The sequence below is a fragment of the Marmota monax genome, unplaced genomic scaffold (assembly GCF_021218885.2).
Source record: "Marmota monax isolate L192 unplaced genomic scaffold, Marmota_monax_Labrador192_F-V1.1 WCK01_AAM20220418_F8-fsc00003, whole genome shotgun sequence".
NCBI lineage: Eukaryota > Metazoa > Chordata > Mammalia > Rodentia > Sciuridae > Marmota > Marmota monax.
This window is the reverse complement of record NW_026694084.1, coordinates 11,188,927-11,212,175: the sequence shown is the minus strand read 5'-3', so window position 1 is coordinate 11,212,175 and position 23,249 is coordinate 11,188,927. Positions and strand designations below refer to the sequence as shown.

The 23,249-nt window shown below is 42.9% G+C and overlaps 1 protein-coding gene and 1 pseudogene across 1 annotated transcript in view; both read right to left on the bottom strand.

The window, feature by feature from the left end:
• Atp6v1c1 (ATPase H+ transporting V1 subunit C1) overlaps positions 1–1,213 on the bottom strand; it is a 48,302-nt gene extending 47,089 nt beyond the window's left edge. The window contains exon 1 of the mRNA XM_046464746.2: positions 1,051–1,213. The gene's annotated coding sequence lies outside the window, so the exon portion shown is untranslated. The remainder of the gene's footprint in view (positions 1–1,050) is intronic.
• Positions 1,203–23,249, bottom strand: part of LOC124107036 (nucleophosmin-like) — a 59,949-nt pseudogene continuing 37,902 nt past the window's right edge.

The window sequence follows — 23,249 nt, the reverse complement described above, 5'->3', positions numbered from 1 at the left end:
CCTTTGTCCTCCAGTCTCCAAAACTTTTCCCCTCATCTTCAGGCTCTCAAAACCTGTGGCTTTCCATGCCTAGAAAGTTGTCCCCATTTTCCTCAACCAGTTCAAATCCCACTGGATTGACAAGACCCAATTCAAGTTTTCTTGCCTCCAGGGTATTTTCCCATAGCGCTAGTTCCCATAGCTCCTGCTTCACACTTTCAAAACACTTTGCATTCTTTTTGACAATTATATATAACCTCAGAGTACTTTAATGTGTCGCATATGTGACTTTTCTTCCCAATATCATTAGGTGGAACTCCTAAGGTTGGTTTGTTTAAACTTGCTGCACCCTTAGGATAGAACCCTCAGATTTTTTCCTCTGAAAATAAGATCAGCTTTCCTCTTACTCCTGTTTCGCAGGTGATTCAATATGCCTTAACAGACTCTCCGCACAAGTTCCCTTTCGGAGATTTTTGCCTACCCTTCCCCCATTCTACCAAGAACAGAAAAAAAAAAAAAAAACGTTTGAGTTCCCTGGATTCTTGTGCTTTCTCCTACCTAGACCGACCCTGTTTTTCCTTGTGACGATCCCTGCGTGCAGAGGAGCTGTTAGGCCCTTTAAAACTGCCATCCCCCTACTCACAAGTCCATACACCCAGTCCCGGGCTCTGGCGCTGCCTGTGACCTCACTCACACCACCCCAGATCCTCACTTGAACCACTCTGTCTGTCACCTTCCATCCCCTCCATCAGACGGCGTGGATTCTCAGTAACCCTTGCCTAAGCAAGGTCCCAAGTCCGCTCTGCCTCTCCTTTCGGCCTCAACTACTGAGTACCCCCTGAGGGCGTTTCTCTTTTCCCTCCTTCCTCTTCCTTAGAGACTGAACCTAGGCCCAAAGCAGTGACCAACAGACGCGGAGCAGACACAGGCACCAGGCCTGCCTGCTCCAGCTCCAACGCCAACGCTACGGTCTCGGGCCCGCCCCCGCCCCCATCCCTCCCAAGCGGCGACAGCAGCGCAAGCCTGGGCCTGGCCAGGGGTCCCCCTCAGGGATAGTCATCGCTCACGGACCCGGGAAGGTGTCAAACGAGGAAGCGGCGGCGGCGGCGGAAACTGGTGAGGAGGCGGGCGGCCTGGCAAACGTTAACGGCTCAGCGCTCCATCCCTCCCAGACCTAAGCTCCGGCCTCACAGCTTCCTCGACCCCAGAGCCCACAGAACAAGTCACGTGCCGGCCGGAGCAGTCAGCTGACCGCGGCGCGCGCCACTGCGCAGCCGCAGCCGCAGCCGTGGCCGCCGGAGAGGGCGGGCCCGGGACGCTCCGGGGAGCCTGGGAGCCAGGAGAGGGGCCGCGGCGGCCGCTCGGAGTGGGTGGGGTTGGCGGCGGCTGCGGGTGTTGCGGGTGGCTGCGGGCTAGCCACTTGCGAGCGTGACGGACCCTATCCCTAAAGTTTTCCCGCTTGAGATTTCTGCTGGTCAGAATTTATCTCCAACCCCCTGCACAGGCTTCTTCTTGGCCAGGCCAGTTTTCTGAGTAATATCCTTAATCGTGCTCTTCGGCTGATTCACAGTTTCCTTGCAGTCCATTTCCACTTAGTTCCATAAACGTCCATGGACTGGGCACCCGCTGTATACTCGCAGCTGGTTGGTTGTTTTTAGGATTCCTGGAGCAAATCGCCCCTTACCTTGAGCTTCTTATCAAGTTAGGCAGGGGGAGGGTCTGTGGTGTGTGGTGATTATAAATGATCCAAACCACATTAGATAAGGGAAACCAAGCAAAGCTTCAGGACAGAGGCACGACAGAGGGAAGCATTATCCTTTGGGGGAAAAATAGATAGCAAACTGCCCTTCCTATTCATGCATAGTTCATTAGCTTGGGTAGATAGGTAGTATTATTCTAATTTAGAACATTGAGTTTTAGAAACAGTAGAGGATTTTGAGGTTTTTACTAAGTTGATCCTTTTAGATTTATAGTTAAGGAAAGTGAAGAACTAGAAGGCACAGAGCCAGATAGCACCATAAACACTCCTGGTGTTAAATCCTGGCCTTCCTCCTTGCTAGCTTGTGACCTTCTACCTTTAAACTTCAGCTTCTTCATCTGCAAAATGGTGATTAACAATAAACCAGATAGCCAGGCACCATGGTGCACTCTTGTAATCCCAGCAGTTTGGGAGACTGAGGCAGGAGGATGACTTGTTCAAAATCAGCCTCAGCAATTTAGTGAGGCCCTGAGCAACTCAGGAAGACCCCGTCTCTAAATAAAATATTTAAATGGACTGGGGATATGGCTCAGTGGTTAAGCACCCCTGGGTTTATTCCCAATACAAAAATAAATAAATACCGATAGAGCTATCCTGCAGGTTAGATGTAGTTGCAATAGCATGGTGCTTGGCACATAGGAAATGCCAGTGGCATAGGTTTTCTGATCTATCTTATACATTTTCTGTTATGTGTCCCTGCAGAAATTCACCACAAAATTTCTTAGAGTTACAGAATTAGGTTGAACAGAAAGTAAAACACCAATCAAACTGCACAATTTTGGATGACTTTCAGTTCGTTTCACAGCTTTGGAAACTTGTCAGAAATTCCATAGACTTTATCTGGCATCACAACGTGAACCTAAAGGCAATTTTTCATTAGTTCCATGTCAGAACTTCCTGTAATGATAGAAATGTTATTCTGTGCTTGCTATCCATCTAGTACCCACTAGTCCCATGGGCTATTGAGTACTTGAATGTGATTAATGTGACTTAGGAATTGACTTTTAAAAGTTATTTCACATTAGTTAAAATTTAAATAGCCACACGAGGCTGGTGATAATAGCTTTAGACAGTGAAATTTTAGGGCCTGCATTTGAAACTCCTTGGTTTCTTCTTGTTGTATGTTGTCCTGAGTAGACTTCTCATCTTGGATTCTTGAGTTTTAAATCAAATGCATCTACTTGCGACCTTGCTCCATTTTCCAACCTCCATGTAATAGTTGGTAGGCAGAATAATGCTCAATAAATGTTATCCCTAATCATTACTGGCCTAGCATATCTCACTTAAAAATCTAGCAAATGTGTTTAACAAAACCTGGACATATTTGCTTTTTATTGGTTTATAATAGTAAAGAATATGTTTACAAAGATAAGGGAGGCTCACTTCTCTCTGCCCTTAACAAAAGCATACATAATTATCTAAGAATGTAACAGGTATGCCACACATTTTCTTCTATTCCAACTCTAAATACTACCCATCTAGAAGTGCCTTCTAAACTTAAAGCATAAGGTGCATAAAGCCAAGTGAGTGGCACATCCCTGTAACCCCAGCTATTCTAGGGGCTGAGGAGTGGGACTGCAAGTTTGAGGCCAACCTGAGCAATTTAGCAAGAGCCTGTCTTAAAAAAAAAAAAAAAAAAGTCATAAAAGACGTCTAAAGATTTATTTTTTCCTGACAACGTGTGTGTGTGTGTGTGTGTGTGTGTGTAAGTTGTGGATGGACACAATGGCTTTATTTTATTTATTTATCTTTTATATGGTGCTGGGGATCGAACCCAGAGCCTTACATGTGCTAGGCAAGTGCTCTACCACTGAGCCACAACCCAGCCCCCTAACATTTTTAAAGGAAAAATACAAGTTTATTAAATATTTTCATTTTGTTAAAATGTTTCACTTGTATATTTTCTGTCTCCCCACCATTTCCATGTCTGACCACGGCTGCTATTATGTCCTATCATAACAGTCCATACATTAAAACTAAGCAAAGAGAGGAGCTCCATCTTTAAAACCTAAACTGGCATTTTTAGATGACACTTTCTTGGCAATGGAACCTGGGCAACATTTATCGAACATGGTAAGGAAAGTTCTCTCTGCATTCTAAAAAGGACAGCCAGATATCAACTGTTACGGAAATTAAACAAGACAGAAAATTTTCCTTCACCTCAATACTGGGGATTGGAGTCCTGCTTTACCACTGAGCTACAACCCCAGCCCCCTTTTTTATTTTTTATTTTGAGATGGGGTCTCTCTATATTGCCAAGGGTGGCCTTGTATTTGCCATCCTCCTACCTCAGCCTCCTAAATAGCTGAGATTACAGTTGTGCACCACCATACCAGGTAATACAGGAAATTTTAACAACTTGTTTAAACTATTTTATTAAAGAGACTTATACAGCCAGAGATTTTGAGTAGTCTCTTAGTCATACAGAAACAATTTACCTGGCTTTTAATTTGTGAAAAGAACTAGCTTTTTCTATACTCACTTGCATATTTGCTTTTTTTTTCTTCAGAATTATGTCTTTTTGGTGTTTTAATTATTCTTTTACTGTTTTTTTTTTTTTTTGGGGGGGGAGGTCTTAATCTTTTGATCTTGTTGTTGCTGATTTTGAGTCTTTCCTATCCTGACTTGAGTTTTATGCATTTTTTTACTAGAGTATCTGATAAAAAGATTTCTTCATTGAGTTTTTTCTTCAGTTTCATACTCAACGAAATCTTCATCTTGCAGCAAATTTACTTTTTCTTATTTGAAAATGCTACCATTTCCAGTGGCAGGTCAATTTCCAGATAAATAAGAGTTTTACATCCTTCTCCTCTTCATCTTCTGACTCTGCATCTTTCTCCACAGCTGTCGAGTCCTGTCCACTAATGGGCCTGGGCCCTGAACCGCTTCAACCATAAGGCCACAGGCAGTGTTTGTTTAAAGCCCCCAAGGGAAACCCTTGGCTGTACAGACTACTTCAAAGTTGCCAGCATGATTTTAATCAGACTGCCTGCATAACTCATTGTCTTTGCTTCAATAATGTGCAATTTGTCCTTTGTACCAGCTCCTAAATTGATCATTCTTAGAGATAACTGGTGCTCATTTTCATCATTATCCACTATAAAGTGATAATCTTTGTCAGCCTTTAGTTCACAATGGAAAAGATAGTTTTGGTGTCTCTGAAAGCTCATGTTCATGTCTCTTGACTCTTCCTTGGAGTGATGGCATGCACTTAGATGGGACAGAAGGGATGTAGATAAACAACCATGTTCCAGAAAATACCCTGCAGAATGGAATGACAGCCACAATAAAATTTTTAAATTGAAATCGGGAAAGCACTTGAAGCAAATAGAACAATTGAATTCATAATTTTTTTTTTTTACTGTCTTACAATGTTAAAAATATCTTAAAATTTGGTACTGGTATTCCCCTTAGGAAAGGAAGTGTCCTTGTTTAGGAAAGTACCTTGATAAACTACTAAGGCAGAAGACAAAGTACTTAGGTAAACAAGAAGAAATCAAAAAGATATCTTGGGCTGGGGTTGTGGCTCAGTGGTAGCGTCCTCATCTAGCATGCATGAGGCACTGGGTTCGAACCTCAGCACCACATAAAAATAAAGACAATAAAGTCCATCAACAATAAAAAATATTTTTTAAAAAAAGATATCTAAATGATATCTTTTTTTCCAATGGAGAGGAACTGGAATCAGGGGCTGGGAGTGGAGAGATGGGAAGAAGGCATAGGGAAGAGAAAGGAGAAAACCAAAAAAAAAAAAAAAAAAAGCAAGATAACCAAGGACTTGTAAAAAAAAAAAAAATGAGAACTTCATTTGAGATTGCTTCATTTTCAGTGCTATAAATCCTTTGCCATCTGCCCAACCTTTAACAAAGCCTAAGCTCAAATGCTTTATGTGAGCTATTTTTTGGATAATCTTATGACATCCAAGTTAAATTACATAAAGACTTCTGACAAATTGATGAGAATTATACAAAAACCCCAACAAAGGAGCAGTAAGCATGAATAACTGAGGAAAGAAGATATACCACTAACCAAAATATGTGAGGAAATGTTCATGCTTACTAGTGTTCAAATATAAATAAGAGCCAGGTGCGGTGGCACACACCTGTAATCCCAGCAGCTCAGGAGCCTAGGCAGGAGGATCTTGAGTTCAAAACCAGCCTCAGCAACTTAGCAAGGCCCTAAGCAACTTAGTGAGACCCTTTCTCTAAATAAAATATAAAAAAGGGCTGGGGATGTGGCTCAGTGGTTAAGTGCCCCTGGGTTCAATCCCTAGTACCAAAAATATTTGTGTGTGTGTGTGAACAATAAATTTATATATAAATTAAGAACTTATATTAGCAAAGATACAAATATACACATACATTTTTGGTGAGGATGTGCTAAGCTAGACTCCCAGGGCAAGTCAGTGGTAGAGCACATGCTGAGCAAGGCCCAGGGTTCTCAATCACAATAAGGAAACAGTTGCCAATGGAAATGGAAATGGAAATTGATACAACTTTTGTTGTCATCCATTTGACAGTATGGACAAGAAGCCTGAAAACTGCTGATTCCATTTGATATCGTGAGATCGGAAATAATACAAAAGATAGGGAGAAATCTTACACAAAATACATTGAATGCATCACTATAAACATAGTTGTTCAAAAAACAAACAAACATAGTTGTTGGGCTGGGGATATAGCTCAGTTGGTAGAGTGCTTGCCTTGCAATGTACAAGGCCCTGGATTCAATCTCCAGCACCACAAATAAACATAGTTGTTTTATTATCATTTGTTAAAGATTAGTTGGAGAACTAAGCGCCTCTGAAAGTTAAGTATTAAAAATGGTATGAGGTTTCTATCTTGAATTTTTAGAGTATAATGCACAGGGTTAATGAATAGAATATACTAGACCAGTGGTTCTTAACCAGTGATCATTTGGCAGTATCTGGAGACATTTGGTTAGCATACCCTGGAGGGAGATATACAACCAGTATCTGCTGGGTGGAAGCCAACACACAGGACAGCCTCAAAAGAGAATTACCTGATCCAACATCAGTCAGGAACCACTTCCAGCTGCAATTGCTTGTTCCTGGCTCCACTCCAACTCAGCAAAAATGTCCCACCCTACAGAGACTGAGTCATGCATGGAGTCCCTGATTGCTATTTTCTAGAAGTATGCCGTAAAGAATGGGAGCAGCTGCACTCTCCAAGATAGGGTTCCTAAGCTTCATGAGTACAGAACTGGCTGGCTTCACAAAGAAACAGAAGGATCCTGGTGTCCTTAACTACATAATGAAGTGGACTTCAACAGTGATAGACAACTAGATTTCCAAGAATTTCTTAGCCGCAACTCACCATGACTCCTTCATGAAAGCTACCCATTGCCAGAAGCATATCTGAGGCCCCCCTGGGCCTTGCCTTAAAATCACTTAAGGACATTTTTCGAGAATATGTCTATTCATGTGGTTGTGCATATGTGACCTGTGCCACAGGCCCAAGAAGTTAGCAAGCTGCAGATGTGGTTTTTTTTTTTTTTTTTCCCATTGCTAACAATCAAAAACAAGTCCTCACTCATGCTAGACAAGTGCTCTACCACTGAGCTATACCCGAGCCCCAGATGTGGACTCTGTGAGTTTCATGCTCTTAACAAAGACCCATGTCCTCTGCAGTGTAAAACCTCTGCTTGCTAATTTCACTTGTATTATTTTTTTATTTTTATTTTTATATTTTGGGTACAAGGAATCGAACCCAGGGGTGCTTTGTCACTGAGCTACTGAGCTACTGAGCTACATCCACAGCCCTTTTTATTTTTTATTTTGAGATATGGTCTTGCTAAATTGCCTAGGCTAGCCTGGAACTTGCAATCCTCCTGCTCCAGCCTCCACAGTAGCTGGGATTATAAGCATGCACCACCACACCTGGTGCAAACATTTATCTTCCATGATATATGTTTACATTATAACGGAAGATATAATGGGGATTGAACCCAGGGCCTTGTACATTGCAAGGCAAGCACTCTACCACCAACTGAGCTATATCCCCAGCCCAACAACTATGTTTATAGGGATGCATTTAATGTATTTATCTTCCAAGACAGTTATTAATACATAATAGTTAATAATGCAAAAATTATCAGTTGAAACCATGACCACTCATTTTAAGTGCTGCTGTAGTTTGGATCTGGAATGTCTTCCAAAGGTCCATGTGTTAAAGGCTTATTCCCAATTGGATATGTTGGCTCACACCAGCTACTTAAGAGGCTGAGCCAGGAGGATCACAAATTTGAGGCCATCCTGGGAAATTTAACAAGACCTGTCTAAAAATTTTTTAAAAAATCCAAAAGGGCTTGGGAATGTAGCTCAATGGTAGAGCACTTGCCCAGCATGTGCAAGGCCCTGAGTTCAAACTCCAGTGCAAAAAAAAAAAAAAAAAAAAAGTCTTGATCCCCAACGTGGCACTTTTGGAAGGTAGTGGAATAATAATAATAATAATAATAATAATATAATAATAATAATTATTATTATTGGGTGGATATGGTGATTTGACCCAGAATATTGACCACATGGCAAGAAGCCAGAAATTTTTAAGAGACGGGGCATAATGCAAAGTTTTTTGTTCACTAGGGGCATTCCCTCAAAGGGTATTGTGGCCAGGTAGGATGGCTCATGCCTTTAATCTTAGAAGCTCAGGAGGCTGAGGCAGGAGGATTGTGAGTTCAAAACCAGCCTCAGCAATTTAGCAAGGGCCTAACCAACTTGGTGAGACCCTGTCTCAAAATTTTAAAAAATACAAAAAGGGCTGGGGATGTGGCTTAATGGTTAAGTGCTCTGGATTCAATGCCAGGTACAAAAACAAAACAAAGGGGGAGGAGCACTGTGGGACTCCAGTCTCTTGCCTTCTCCCTCTCTCTCCTTCCCACCCACCATGAGGTGAGCAGATGGTTCCACTCTATATTCCCATACTCCCTGTCATGATGTCTGCCTGGCTACCAGCCCCAAAGCTTTGGGACCAACTGACCTCCAAGCCTGTGAGCCAAAACAAACCTTTCCTTGTCATAATTTGATGTTTCTCAGGTATTTGTTAGAGTGACAGAAAGCTTACTACCAATCAGGTCAATCAAAGAGGCCAGCAGAGTGGGAAGACAATGTAGACAGAAGAGTAGATATTATTGGGCAACAGGTACTCCATGAATTGCTTGCATTTCTGCTTTTGTTCTGGGAACTCTTTTCACAAGTGTTTGTATAACAAACAGTGTTAGAAGATAGAAATAGAAACCCCCTTCAGAACAAAGAGGAGGTAAGCTTTCTAAAAACTTAACAAATATTTATTTTAGAATAGTTTTACATTTATAGAAAAGTTACTAAGGAAGCAGAGCGTTCTCATATATCCCATGTTCAGTTTGCAGTATTTTATCATTTTATGTTAGTGTGGTATATCTGTGTAGGTAAAATTCAAGTTCCCTGAGCTCAGAGTTTCTATCCTGTAACACAACCCACTGTGTGCAGGCATCTGCCCAAATCTGTCTACACCATAACTAAGGGACGAGAAGGCAAAGACAACTGACATAAAAATGCTGATGTTCATGCTGAATTCCCTGCCATGAGTAATAAGGTCCTTTTCTCTGACAGATTTGTGTCTTAAACCAGTATCCATTAAAATATGGCAAATTAACTTGCTAGCTTACAAGTAGGGTAAAAATCCAAAACCCTTCACATTTTTGACAATCACTGCACCACCACCAACAACAATAATTCCCCAAATGACTACATGCTCCTTGAAGACATGAACACATTCCTGTTTGATAAATACTTATTGAACTGAACTAAACAGGCTAATAATTGCGTAGGATGAATTCAAGGCTAGAGTTCTGCATAGAACTTGGCCATATCAAACAGTCTTTGTTTATCGATTGGAAGAAAATAAAGGATGTTATCCAAACCCAAAGAAGCAAGGCGACCATTGTGGGGATGAAGATGAGAGAAAAATGGAGAGTTGAGGAAACTAGACTGGTAAGAACTATAAGGTCTGAGAGGGACGTCCAGACCAATCAATCCAACATGGTGTCCAGGGGATGTAGGAAACAGACCTCAGGCATTGCATGAAAGGACATGTGGGGGCTGCAAATGGAAGTCACTCCAGCAGAGCACAGTAAAAGGATATTCCAGCAGAAACTGAGCCGTTAGCAGGCCCCTGGCTCCTGGCCTGAAGTTCAGCAACAGAAATCTAGTCCTGAATTGATCAGCAGCAAAAGGATGCAGGATGTGGGACCTGGAATCTGTGGTAAGGGGCCTCAAACAGGATAGGGAGGAATGTATCCTGAAAAGTAAAATTAAAATTATCTTTTTGGATGAGGGTGACATGGACGGGAGTTGACACTGCTTTTAATACAATTTATGGAAATTAACAACTGACAAACTATTCTTGGCATAAGTGATTGTCTGGGGGGCATGAGAGTTTTCTGATTATTAAGAAGGAACATGAACTTGAGAACTCAGGAAGCCTATAGACATTACAGGGGCATGGGCTTTGCGCACAAGTCAGGTGGGCCTGGCTCTACCAACTTGCTAATGTGTATGAGCTCAATTTTCCCACCTGTGAACCCCTCAGTGGGCTTATTAAGAGGATCAAGTAAGATAATACATACAATGCATTTAAGCAAGCACCTGGCATAAAATGACTCCCATATAATGCTAGTTATAGTGATCATTATCACTGGGGGCGAGGAGATTGAAGTCAGGGGTGCTTAACCCCTGAGCCACACACATCCCCAGCCCTTTTTATTTTTTACTTAGAGACAGGGTCTCTCTAAGTTATTTAGGGCCTTGCTAAGTTGCTGAGGCTGACTTTGAACTGTTGATCCTCTTGCCTCAGCCTTTCAAGCTGCTGGGATTACAGGTGTGCCCCACCCAGCCCAGCACATTATCATTGTTATGAATAGAATTGGAATACAAGAAAGGGAATTAAGTCTCAAAAAGGTAGTAGCCAAGTTATCTGAACAGAGGCCCCTATGTCAGGTCCAAGAGGGATGATCATGAATCTCAGCTTGGTGAGCCAGAGGGCCTCACTTCTCTGCTTCAGCAGGGTAAGCCTCAGAGATGGAAGCAAACCCTGAGCCTCTGGAAAAAAATTGCCAAAGATACTGTACACAAGTAGCCTGTAAAGAACAATCACAACCTGTTTTCTGTTAACACACACACACACTTTTAAAACTTTTCAAGTGTGTACAACTGTAGTGCACCAATAAAAAATGTTGGAAAAATTAAATACACACACACACTTGAAAAACCTTTTTATTTAACTTTTGTTTTTAAAAGCTGATGCCGAAGCTAAACACCAGATCGCACTAAAACAATCCCTGACATTAATAGTACCCTAAAGTTATCAACTCAGCATACCTAGATACAGTCCATACTATAAAAAATATGAGATAACTGATAATTTTTTAAATCCTACGACAGTAAATTATTTATATAACACTACCAAATCCACAATTGTATAAATAAATACATAAATAAGTAAATTCCATGGCTCCATCATTTACTAGTCATATGAGCCTGAGAAAATATCAAGTACTAGCCTGTTAAATGGGATTCATTTTAGCACCTCACAAATTTTAAGGTTAGAGATAATGAGGGGAGAGTATTTGAAATCATGGTTACTACTTAGTTTTAATTATGATAATGATTATAAGAAACATTTCCCAGTTAGACTTTACAATACCCAATCCCAAATGGTGTATTAATACTGGTGTGTTGGCAACAGGTCCACCTTGGCCCCTGGAGCCCTACCTCCACTAGTTTGTTCTGCATGCCAGTGTGGCCAGCTCACAAGGCCATGGCGAACTTGCGGTTTTTTCCTGCTTGTCCGTCTGAGACATATGTATCCCACGGGAATGCCTTGACCTTTTCTGGTCTGATGGACTTATTGTTAAGGGAGGTTTCGGTACCTGACAATAATAGATGTTGAAACTAAATTTCTCCCCCCTCCCTCCTGCTTTTGGGTAGTTTTCCACTTCTGCTGCTTGGGGTATAAAAAAAGGTGTGTTAGCAATAAAGATTATTGACTCCTGGATGAAGAACCTTGGTGTCCTGTGTGTCTTTTAACCTCGCCGTCCCTCGCCGGACTCGGCTCCCTTGGCTGGACGCGGCAATTGGAGGTTCCACCGAGATCCGGAAAGCAGGGGTAAGCGGACGGGGCTCACCTTCTAAGAAAGAAGGGGGAGGATTGGTTTAAAGATATTTTAAAGAGACAGGGTACGTACCATGGGTAACTCAACAGCGAAGGTTCGTCTGGCCAACGAACTGAAAGAGCTGTTAAATACACAAGGAACAGGAATAAAAACTAAGACTGCAACCGAATTCGTTGAAATTATTGCCCAGGCTTGTCCTTGGTTTCTGACAGGAGGATTTCTTAATAATAGTGACTGGGACCTGGTGAGGCATGACCTTCAGAAATTATTGAGGGACCGGGGCTCGGACAGTGTCCCAGTTGCCACCTTTTCCTTATGGAGGTTGGTAAAGGATGCTTTATTAACAGATAAAGTAAAGATCAAGGATCAGCTTGCTGAATGTGAACAGGCCCTTAATCAGGTGCAGGAAGAGCAAATGGCAGAATCCTTAAAGGATGAGGGTCCCCTTGAGGACTCGGGCTCGGGGGGTAGGAAACGCCTCCAGATTTCTAAGCCCAAAAAGGATCCTGAGGACCTCAGTTCTCTCTCTGAGGAAGAGGAGGGATTAGAAAGGGAGATAGAGGAACTAGAACATAGCCTTAAAAGGGCAAATGTGAGGGTGCCTAGGGCCCCCTCAATTGCCGCACCTCCTCCCTATAATCCTGATTGGAATGAGGACGCCCCTACTAGACGGGCGGGGGTCCACTGGGGTTCTAGAGCGGCTCAGGTTTTTCCAATGATTGAAAACGCCGATGCTGATGGACAGCCGGCCAGAGCCCATGTCCCCCTAGCCTTCAAGGACATAAAACAGCTTAAGGAGGCGGTCATTAATTATGGACCTCATGCCCCTTTCACATTGACCCTCTTCGAGTCTTTCTCAGCCAGTCAACTGATACCTAATGATTGGCAGCAACTTTGCAGGGCTGTGTTATCTGGAGGGGATTTCTTATTGTGGAAAAGTGAATATCATGAAAGGTGCCGCGAGCTGGCTCAGATTAACCTGAATGCGGGCCATCAACGGCGAAATGCTGAAATGTTGACAGGAACTGGGCAGTATGCCACCATAGGCCAACAAATTAATTACGACCCAGGTGTTTATGCTCAAATAGCCTCAGCTGCAGTTCATGCCTGGAAAGCCCTGCCCATTTCTAAGACTGAAGCAAAAATTTCCAAGATCTCTCAAGGACCCTCTGAACCTTATTCGGACTTTATAGCCCACCTAATGCAGGCTGCTGGAAAAATATTCCCTAATCTGGAACAGGCTATGCCACTTATTAGACAACTGGCATATGAAAACGCTAACACTTACTGCCAAAATGCTATTAAGTCCTCCCGGGCCAAAAGTATAGATGACATGATTCGAGCATGCAAAGATATAGATGGGCCTCATATTACTGGTCAGGTTTTGGCTGCTGCCCTTAAGACTGGAATGCAAAAAGCTGATAACAGGGGAACCTACTCTAAGGGGTGTTTTAAGTGTGGGAAAGAGGGACATATAAGGAGAAACTGCCCGGAAAGGAGGGAGGGTGCTGGCAGAGGGATGCCTGGACTTTGTCCTAGATGTCATAAAGGAAATCATTGGAGCAGTGAGTGCAGGTCAAAATTTGACATCCAGGGTAACCCAATACCGTCGGGAAACGGGAGCAGGGGCCCGCCCCGGGCCCCGGAAGCCAAAGTGTACGGGGCAATGCAGGGACAGAACAGTGCCCCAGGGAGTGGGCGTCTCCGCCGCCTCCCACTGACCAACCCCTTTCTATCTGGGAACTCCCCAGGGGAACACCAGGAAGCGCAGGACTGGACCTCAGTTCCACCTCCCGAGCGGTATTAACTCCCCAAATGGGACCTCAGACGCTGCCTACTGGGGTTTTTGGACCCCTGCCAGAGGAGACAGTGGGACTAGTGTTGGGACGAGGTAGCGCAACTCAGTGGGGCTTGAAGATTCTTACGGGGGTTGTTGATGCTGATTATCAGGGAGAGATAAAAATAGTAGTAGAAGCTACCCAAGGAATTGTTATTCTTCCCCCCGGGGAGCGTATAGCTCAATTGCTGCTGCTACCCTTAGCTTCCATTCCTGGGCACACCCTCCGTGGGTCCCAGGGCAACGGCAGCTTTGGCTCCACTGGAACTCCCCAGGCCTTTTGGGTAGCTCATTTGGATTCGCGTCCCAACCTGACCATTGAGATACAGGACAAGGCTTTCAAGGGAATACTAGATACGGGGGCGGATGTCTCTGTCATTTCTGAAAAACAATGGCCACCTGCCTGGCCCCTCCAGAGTCCCTCAGCCATATTACAGGGGATAGGACAGACCCGACCAAAAAGAAGTGCCTCCTTTTTAAAATGGAGAGATGGTGAAGGACATAGTGGCCATTTCCAGCCCTATGTGGTGACTGGACTCCCCACGAACCTTTGGGGGAGGGACTTGCTTCATCAAATGGGGGCTATTCTCACTACCCAGACTTTGAAAGGAAATAATGACTTTGTTAATGATGCAATGCTAGACATGGGATGGATCCCTGGAAGGGGACTAGGAAAGAGACATGAGGGCAAAATATCACCCGTGGATCCAGCAGAACAGGTTACCCGGCGGGGAAGAGACCGGAGAGGACTGGGAAATTTATCCTAGGGGCCACTGAAGTGCGGCCACCTCCACTGTCCATTACTTGGTTATCAGATGACCCTGTGTGGGTAGAACAGTGGCCCCTAACTAAGGACAAATTACAGGCCGCTTCCCTATTAGTTCAAGACCAGCTTAAGTTAGGACATGTGGTGCCCTCTACCTCCCCTTGGAATACCCCTATTTTTGTTATACAAAAGGGGTCTGGGAAGTGGAGACTTCTTCAGGACCTACGAGCTATTAATAAAACTATGCAACCCATGGGACCCTTACAACCAGGGCTACCCTTTCCTACTGTGATCCCAAAGGATTGGCATCTTATTGTCATAGATTTAAAAGATTGTTTCTTCTCTATCCCCTTAGACCCACGAGACCAAAAGCGTTTTGCTTTTTCCTTGCCTTCCACAAACTTTAGGGAACCTTACCAACGGTATGAATGGACCGTCCTACCTCAAGGGATGACTAATAGTCCTACAATGTGCCAATATTTTGTAGCTGAGGTTTTGCGACCCTTTCGACAGCAGTTCCCACAGCTCTACCTCATTCATTATATGGATGACATCTTACTGGCAGGGCCCAAGAAAGAAAGACTTCTTCAATCTTATGAAGTCCTCCAATCCCTTCTAAAAGGGGCAGGGCTGGTCATAGCACCCGAAAAGGTGCAGTTTCAACACCCTTACAATTATTTGGGATACATCATTAATAACATAGGAATCTTTCCCCAGAGACCCCAGTTCCAGATAAATCAGCTCAAAACTTTACATCAGTGGCAGACATTCCTCGGAGAAATACAGTGGCTGCGCCCATCCTTTCATATTCCAACTGGAGAGCTCAAACCCCTGTATGACCTCTTGCGAGGAGATCCTTCTCCTACGTCGTGTAGAGTACCTACACCAGAAGCCTTACGAGCACTGAGGCTAATAGAAGAGGCTCTGCAGGACATGCAGATTACGCAGATAGATTATTCTCTGCCCTTGTCATTTATAGTTCTACCTTCTAAAATTACCCCCACAGGAGTGTTCTGGCAAACGGGTCCCATTTATTGGGTCCACTTGCCGGCTTCTAACCCCCGGGTATTGACTCCCTTTTATGAGCTAGTTATTAACTTAATTTGGAAGGCTAAATATTTGGGTGATGCATTGTTTGCAAAAACCTTTGACATACTTATTCAACCTTACACTCAAGATATGATACACAAGTTACAACAAGAACATGACCTTTGGTGTCTTTTCCTGTGCAGCTTCAAGGGTCAGATTGATAATCACTTCCCTAAACATAGACTTTTGGAGAGCTTTAAAAGGTGTCCCATTATCTTCCCAAAGATTATGAAAAGGGAACCTATTCCAAAGGCCCAAACTGTATATACAGATGGGGCCAAAAATGGATTTGCTGTCGTTTTTGATGGATCTCAAATTCTCCGACAACCTGTGTCAGGTCAGTCGGCCCAAAATGCAGAAGTTGAAACTTTAATCATAGCTCTCAAAGTCTATAGCTCTATTCCTCTTAATGTATATACTGACAGCTTGTATGTAGCCAATCTGGCTCTAGTCATAGAAACAGCATCATATATTGGAAAGCAATCCACCATCACAGAACAACTACAGGTAGTACAGCTTCTCATTTGGGCTAGACGAGATCCTCTATACATTGGCCACATCCGAAGCCATTCAGGGCTCCCTGGACCTTTGTCAGAGGGCAACGCAAAAGCAGACGCTGCTACTCATGCTGTTGGCCTTTCCTGTGTGACCACCAAATATGATAAGGCCTTACAATTCCATAACAAATTTCATTTAAATGCACAGTCTTTACGCTTCCACACAGGATGTTCACGAGACCAAGCTTTACAGATTGTCTCATTATGTCCAACCTGTGCACCATTTATTCATTCTCCTTCCCTTGGGGTTAATCCAAGAGGACTACAACCTAATGATGTCTGGCAAACTGATGTTACACACTTCCCTAGCTTTGGTAAGCTCTCCTTTATACATGTTTCCACTGACACATATTCTGGCTTCATTTTTGCCACCTTACATACTGGAGAGAAGGCTAAGGACGTAATCAGTCATCTTCTAAAAGCCTTTTCCTCCATGGGCACCCCACGATGCCTCAAAACCGATAATGGTCCCGCATATGTAAGTCAGGCGGTTCAACGGTTTTGCACCCAATGGGAAATTAATCATAAGATTGGAATCCCTTATAATCCACAGGGACAGGCTATCGTGGAACGAGCCCATCAACATTTAAAAACTTATTTACAAAAAACAAAAGAGGGGGAGGTATACCGGAATTGTCAGGGACCACAAGCACTTCTAAGCATAACCTTATTTACTTTAAATTTTTTACTCACTGACACTGGAGGGCGCACGGCTGCACAACGCCACTTTTCCCCTCCCACTGTACAAGATGCTCAAATAAGGTGGAAAGATTTATCCACTGGAAAGTGGCAACCCCCGGCTCCACTCTTAGCTAGAGTGAGGGGAGCTGTATGTGTTTTTCCCCCAGGAACTGAGAAGCCCATTTGGATCCCGGAGCGCTGCACCAGACCGGTGAATGAAAATTCAAGACAAAATGAAGTTCCCAAGATGGCTGATCCTGCCGCTGTTGTTCTCACCCCTTCAAGTGAGTGCCGAGACACACCTCATGAGCTGGACCCCTCTTGTGGCATTCCTTCTGGACAGGTTTGCTGAAGGAGGGCTTGAACCCCCACCTGGGAATATTCATGAATATCTTTTTGGAGCCCCTTGTGAGTGTAAGGGAGGGCCCCGGCACTCGGCCCCCTCTGGTTATATCCAGAGCATTGATTGTGGGACTAAAGTAGCCTACATGGCGGCTGAACTCAATGAAAACATCGGAGGATTTAAACAACCAAAATGGGTATGTGTTAATAAGCCCGGACTTGTTGTCCCTAATCCGACCAAGACTCTTGGAAGCTGTTCCGCCACTTGTCATTACACCCCGGCAATGCACATCTCCTGTTATACATCGGCCTCAATTTGTGTTAATAATCAAGGAAAACAGTATTTTGAGGCCATCCTAACTAACACCCGTGGAGAATGGGGGACCACTTATAATTATATTCCTTTTCTTGGTGACCGGGGAGGGGAAGGCATCACGACTCGGTTAACTGAGGCGGGATGTGAGGGCGTCGTGGGTAAACCTTCCTGCTGGCCCATGCAGGCCCCCATCGGAGTCTCTGATGGAGGGGGACCCACTGATGCTATCAAACACCTTCAGGTGATTAAGCTTTTAAAGCCGGAGATCCCTAAGCCTACATACCACCCCTTGATATTGCCCAAATCCCAGTTTCCTGATTTAGATGCCAATACATTAGATATCCTAGAAACTACCTTTTCTTTACTTAACAGTTCCAATCCTACATCATCCTAGATGATGTGCAAACCCTGTCGGGAACCATTAAAGACTTACAAGACCAGATAGACTCTCTAGCAGAAATAGTTCTTCAGAACAGGCGGGGTTTAGACTTGCTTACTGCCAATCAAGGGGGAATTTGTTTAGCCCTTGGGGAGAGGTGCTGTTTTTATGCTAACAAATCTGGCATAGTTCGCACAAAAATTAAACAACTCCAAGAAGACCTAGAAAAAAGGAGGAGGGAATTATTTGAGAACCCTCTCTGGACTGGACTTAATGGATTTTTGCCTTATCTTCTTCCCTTATTGGGACCATTGTTAGGCCTCCTTCTAGTAGTGGCAATAGGACCCTGCATTGTAAATAAGATAGTACAATTCATTAAGGATCAAATTAATATCTTAGCCTCTAAGCCAATACAGGTTCACTATCAACGCTTGAAGATGGATGATCGCCTCTCTGAGATATACTTCAGACCGATCCGAAGATGAGTGTCCTCCTTAAAAGAAGAACTCCTGCCATATCTTTTCTCTATGCATACCTCTCCCTCTTGCTTTCCTGTACTAGGATCTTTGCTGTCTAATCTCTCGGTCCAATCACATCTGCCATTCGGTGGTGACGGTCATGGGTCCCGTGGGTGGAGACGGTTAAGCGTTCACCGCAATAATGTCTTGATAGGTCATAACACCTTGAGCTGATCTTGTAGTACCCAGTGACGGGCAACTTTCACGCTTGCTGTGCGACCTAAGCCAGGGAATCGGGGCCTTCCCAGAGACGGGTAAGCATCGCAAGGGCTGTGAACGACCTAAGACAGGGGCTACTTGATTCCCACTGGCATGCAAAAAACAAAAGAGGGGGACTTGTTGGCAACAGGTCCACCTTGGCCCCTGGAGCCCTACCTCCACTAGTTTGTTCTGCATGCCAGTGTGGCCAGCTCACAAGGCCATGGCGAACTTGCGGTTTTTTCCTGCTTGTCCGTCTGAGACATATGTATCCCACGGGAATGCCTTGACCTTTTCTGGTCTGATGGACTTATTGTTAAGGGAGGTTTCGGTACCTGACAATAATAGATGTTGAAACTAAATTTCTCCCCCCTCCCTCCTGCTTTTGGGTAGTTTTCCACTTCTGCTGCTTGGGGTATAAAAAAAGGTGTGTTAGCAATAAAGATTATTGACTCCTGGATGAAGAACCTTGGTGTCCTGTGTGTCTTTTAACCTCGCCGTCCCTCGCCGGACTCGGCTCCCTTGGCTGGACGCGGCACTGGTGGGTTAATTGAGAAAATACATGTACATTCCCAAAGCAAAGCGAGTGACTACCACCTAGAACGAAAAAAATGAATTAAAGAGAGAGAAATAGTAATGGGACATTAAATGAAAATAAAATTGGTAAAATGAAAGTAAGCATGCATAAATCTAATAGCTGCCATTTAGACCCTATTTCTTTATTTGAACAGCTAAATAAGTAGTATGATAAACTTGTTTCTTTCTTTCTCTTTCTCTCTCTCTCTTTCTTTCTTTTCCCCCTTTTCTTTTTTTGGTACTGGGGATTGAACCACGGTTGCTTTACCACTAAGCTACATTTTGGTTTTCGTTTGTTTTGAGACGGGGTCTCACAGAGTTGCTGAGGCTGACCTCGAACTTGCAATCCTCCTGCCTCAGCCTCCCAAGTTGCCAAAAGTTTTCTTTCAATAAACATCTTGTAATCAAAGAGGAAATAATAGTCTCCCTGTATACCTGTCAGTTTGCTGGGTACAGTCAATTATAAAGAAATTCAATGGAATAACTTGGTGTTGCAGATGAAAAAACATGAGCAAATGTTTAGCATTCATTATCAAAAAGGAACCTGATAATTTTATGTGATTATATTATAAAATAAAACAAATACTTTCAAACTTGGAAACATTATTTAACTGTTAAGATACAATGCACCTTTTCCTCATTAGGTAATTACTTTAGGTCCAGCAAGGAAAAGTTGCACAACTCTTTGTACATGTGGTTAAGAACAATAAACATTATTTTACGGATCTGAGCAATCTCTTTATAAGTATCAGAGGATAAACTGCTAGTTCTTTAATTTGATGATTCATTAAGTGATTTCAGGAGTAGGGGGTCTACTCCTACTGCTGTGGTTTGAATGCTTCCTCCAAAACTCCTTTCGGAATTTAGTTGCCATGGGGACATTGTTGAGAGGTGGAACTTTTCAGAGGTAATTAGGTCATCACCTAGGATGGTAGGACTCCAGATAAGCCTGTGAACAAACTCTTCAATTTAAACAAACCAGTTTTCTCCTAATCACCCTCACAGTCCTTCGACTTTCCTTCTCGACTTTCCTTCTTGCAGCCTTGCGTTTATTTTAGCCGGCTCTCTGCCTCCTTCCCACCTTTCTCCAGCTACTAAAACTGAATCTTTATTCCGAGGCTTATATTGAAATTTAAAAATTTCTTATTGCCTCATATAGAAGTTATTCTTGAAAGTAATGATGAGTTAAGATGGTAGCCACCATTCCTTAGGTGCTGTCTCTAGGCCAGCCACTGGAAAATCCCTCTACCTAATGGGATTATAGTGAGGTGTCAGTAAGCCTGTGTACATAAAGGGCTGAGCCCAGTCCCTGAGGTATGTGGAAGACACCCATAAAAACTGATTGTCACTATGTCATTGAGACGTCACAATGACATTCTGCTAGCAGTCAAAAATACCTGTCTTGGCCACCTGAAAACAAAGAGCCAAGGAAGTAGTTTGGAAAAGGAGAGACCTAACCAGTTCCTCCCAGCATCCTTTGGCGTGACTTTCTGAGCCTTAGGCAAATAAAAATGTCCTTGTTCCAAATGACATCTATTGTCTGGTGACACGCTTGTTCTTTACATTTCCATCATGTGTGTCTCTTACGTATCCCTTCACTTCCTTGTTCTGGGCCCCAAAACACAGAACTCAGACAGCACTAGGGAAAAAGAAGTTATTTCCAATGTGATCAATGGTATAAAATCATGTGGGAGACTAAAGAAAAAGATTTTTTTTTCCTGGCTAGCAGAAGTTCTTTATCAATTTTCTTTTTTTTTTTTTTTTTTTTATTTTTTTTTTTTAATATTTATTTTTTAGCTTTCGGCGGACACAACATCTTTGTTTGTATGTGGTGCTGAGGATCGAACCCGGGCCTCACGCATGCCAGGCGAGCGCGCTACCGCTTGAGCCTTCATTTCCTGTAAAATAAACAACAAAGTGTCCCCCTTGTACTGAATTTATTCTTGGTGTTTCTCAAACCCAAATGTAATTTAAGAGAGGGTTATTACACAGGAATGTTAAATATGTGCCTTTCATGCTAAATCTGTGACAATCCTTCCTCACATTCCAGTGCTGGGAAATTAGCAATTTAAATCTCCCTTTGAACTGTGCCACGGATTTATTCCACAGAGCTTCTAAAAAAAAAAAAAATTCTGCATTCAATTACACCAAGGTTAGAATGCTGATTTACATAAGTATTAGTTAATAAGTAAATATCTCACTGTTTCTAAATCTGGATAGAAATTTTAGTTAGAACTCAGACCTACTTACTAAAAAAGATTCATCTAGTTTGAAGAAAGGCCCAAAACTGAGCTTTGAGAAATAGGGTAATTTACACACATGAATGACGGGAATTAAAGTTTAGGGGAGTGGAAAGTGAACCTGCCTCAGTAGGGGGCTGGATTACAACCCAGCAAGGGTTGCAATCTCCATTTCTCTGGAAACCAGGTACAAATTAGTATGTCAAGGACAGCTGAGTTGTTCCTTGGAAAACTACAGCATTTTCTTCTCTCCCCAACATTGCTATGTAGGCAAGACCCCCTACTTAAGCTTTACGCTTAAATCACTTGGAGTGCTTGTTAAAAAATACAGACCCCTCCACCCCAAAAATGCAGATTCCCATGTTCAGCCAAGACCTGGGAATCTGTATTTTTAACAAACACCCACGTTTGCGGTGACCCAGCCTTTAATCCCCAGTCATTTTGAGCTAAGCAGGTGAGCAGGTGGTTGGTTTATTGTTGTGTTTATGTAACAGTCCTCTCTCTCTCTCTTTCTTTAATTTTTCTTTTTTTAGTTGTAGATAGACACAATACCTTTATTTTATTTATTTATTTTTATGCAGTGCTGAGGATCAAACCCAGTGCCTCACATGCCCTAGGTGAGTGCTCTCTCACGGAGACACAACCCCAGCCTGTCTTTCTCTTTGAAGTATGTCCTTCCAAGGTGCTGAAGATTCCCCAGGTGCAGTACCCCCCCACACCCACCCCCACCCCCGCACCCTGTTCTCCACTTCTTACATTTATCCCTTTCCTTTATCAGAATTCACCTTTTCCATGTATCCTTTCTTACAGGTTCCATGGGTAGGTGAAGCTCATCGGATAAAGATTTAAAGAAAAAAACTAAAATTTCCATGAGCTTTTTCTACGACTTTCAATAACATGGTCATTTTTTCTTCTATGATTCTCTTCAGAATAGTTTTAAATACATACATTTTAAAAAAATAAATCAATAATATTGAAATCTTACCATAAAAACATTTTAAAATGTGAAGTAGTAATATATGTTCTTCATTAATAAGTTAAAAATAAGATCTAGAGGCAGATCTGGTAGCTTTCTTAAGTTCAAAATATGGAAAACATAAATATTTTGGAATATCCACAGCAACAGTAATGTTATGCGAAAATATCTGTGATTTCTATTGGTAACAAAGTCAGAGTGCTAATTTCATTGACTACAAATCATCATTAAAATTTTAGTTCAATGAGCGTGAAAATATAATTTATATTATACTTACAATTTGGTGATAACGAAGAGATAATTTTTTTTCCTTATCCATGTTCACATACCTGACTTCAAGATCCTTAGCTATCAGATTAAGATGTCTTGCCCTAAAGATTGTTGGCTGGATTAATTATAGGAATTTCAGGCATCTCAATTGGCCATTGCAGGCTCTTCCTATGCAAATAGGATGCGTGGTGCAGGGTTGTTTAGCTATAAGTCTCTGATAGTCTCTTTGCCTGGCATTTTGTAAGTAATTAAACATTTTTGGAAGCTTCTCTCCCTGGGGTGTTTGTGTGTGTTTTGTGCACCCACCAGTTTCACCCCCTCCGGACCATTCCACTCTCATGGCCATCCTCTTTTTCTAGAATCTTCAGGTGCTCCTTAAGACCTCAGACTTGCTGCTCTGGCTCATGCCTATTCCACTCCCTCCACTTCAGTTTCTTCTTTGCCTGTGTCCCCTGGGAAGCTCTGGGAGATCACCTGACTGTAGGACTCCAATCTATCAACAAATGCTTTCAAAACCCTTTCATGGTCTAGTCCTGTGAGGGATGCAGAAAAATGCTATTTCTCTTGCCCCACTGATCAGTAAAGTTTTGAAATAA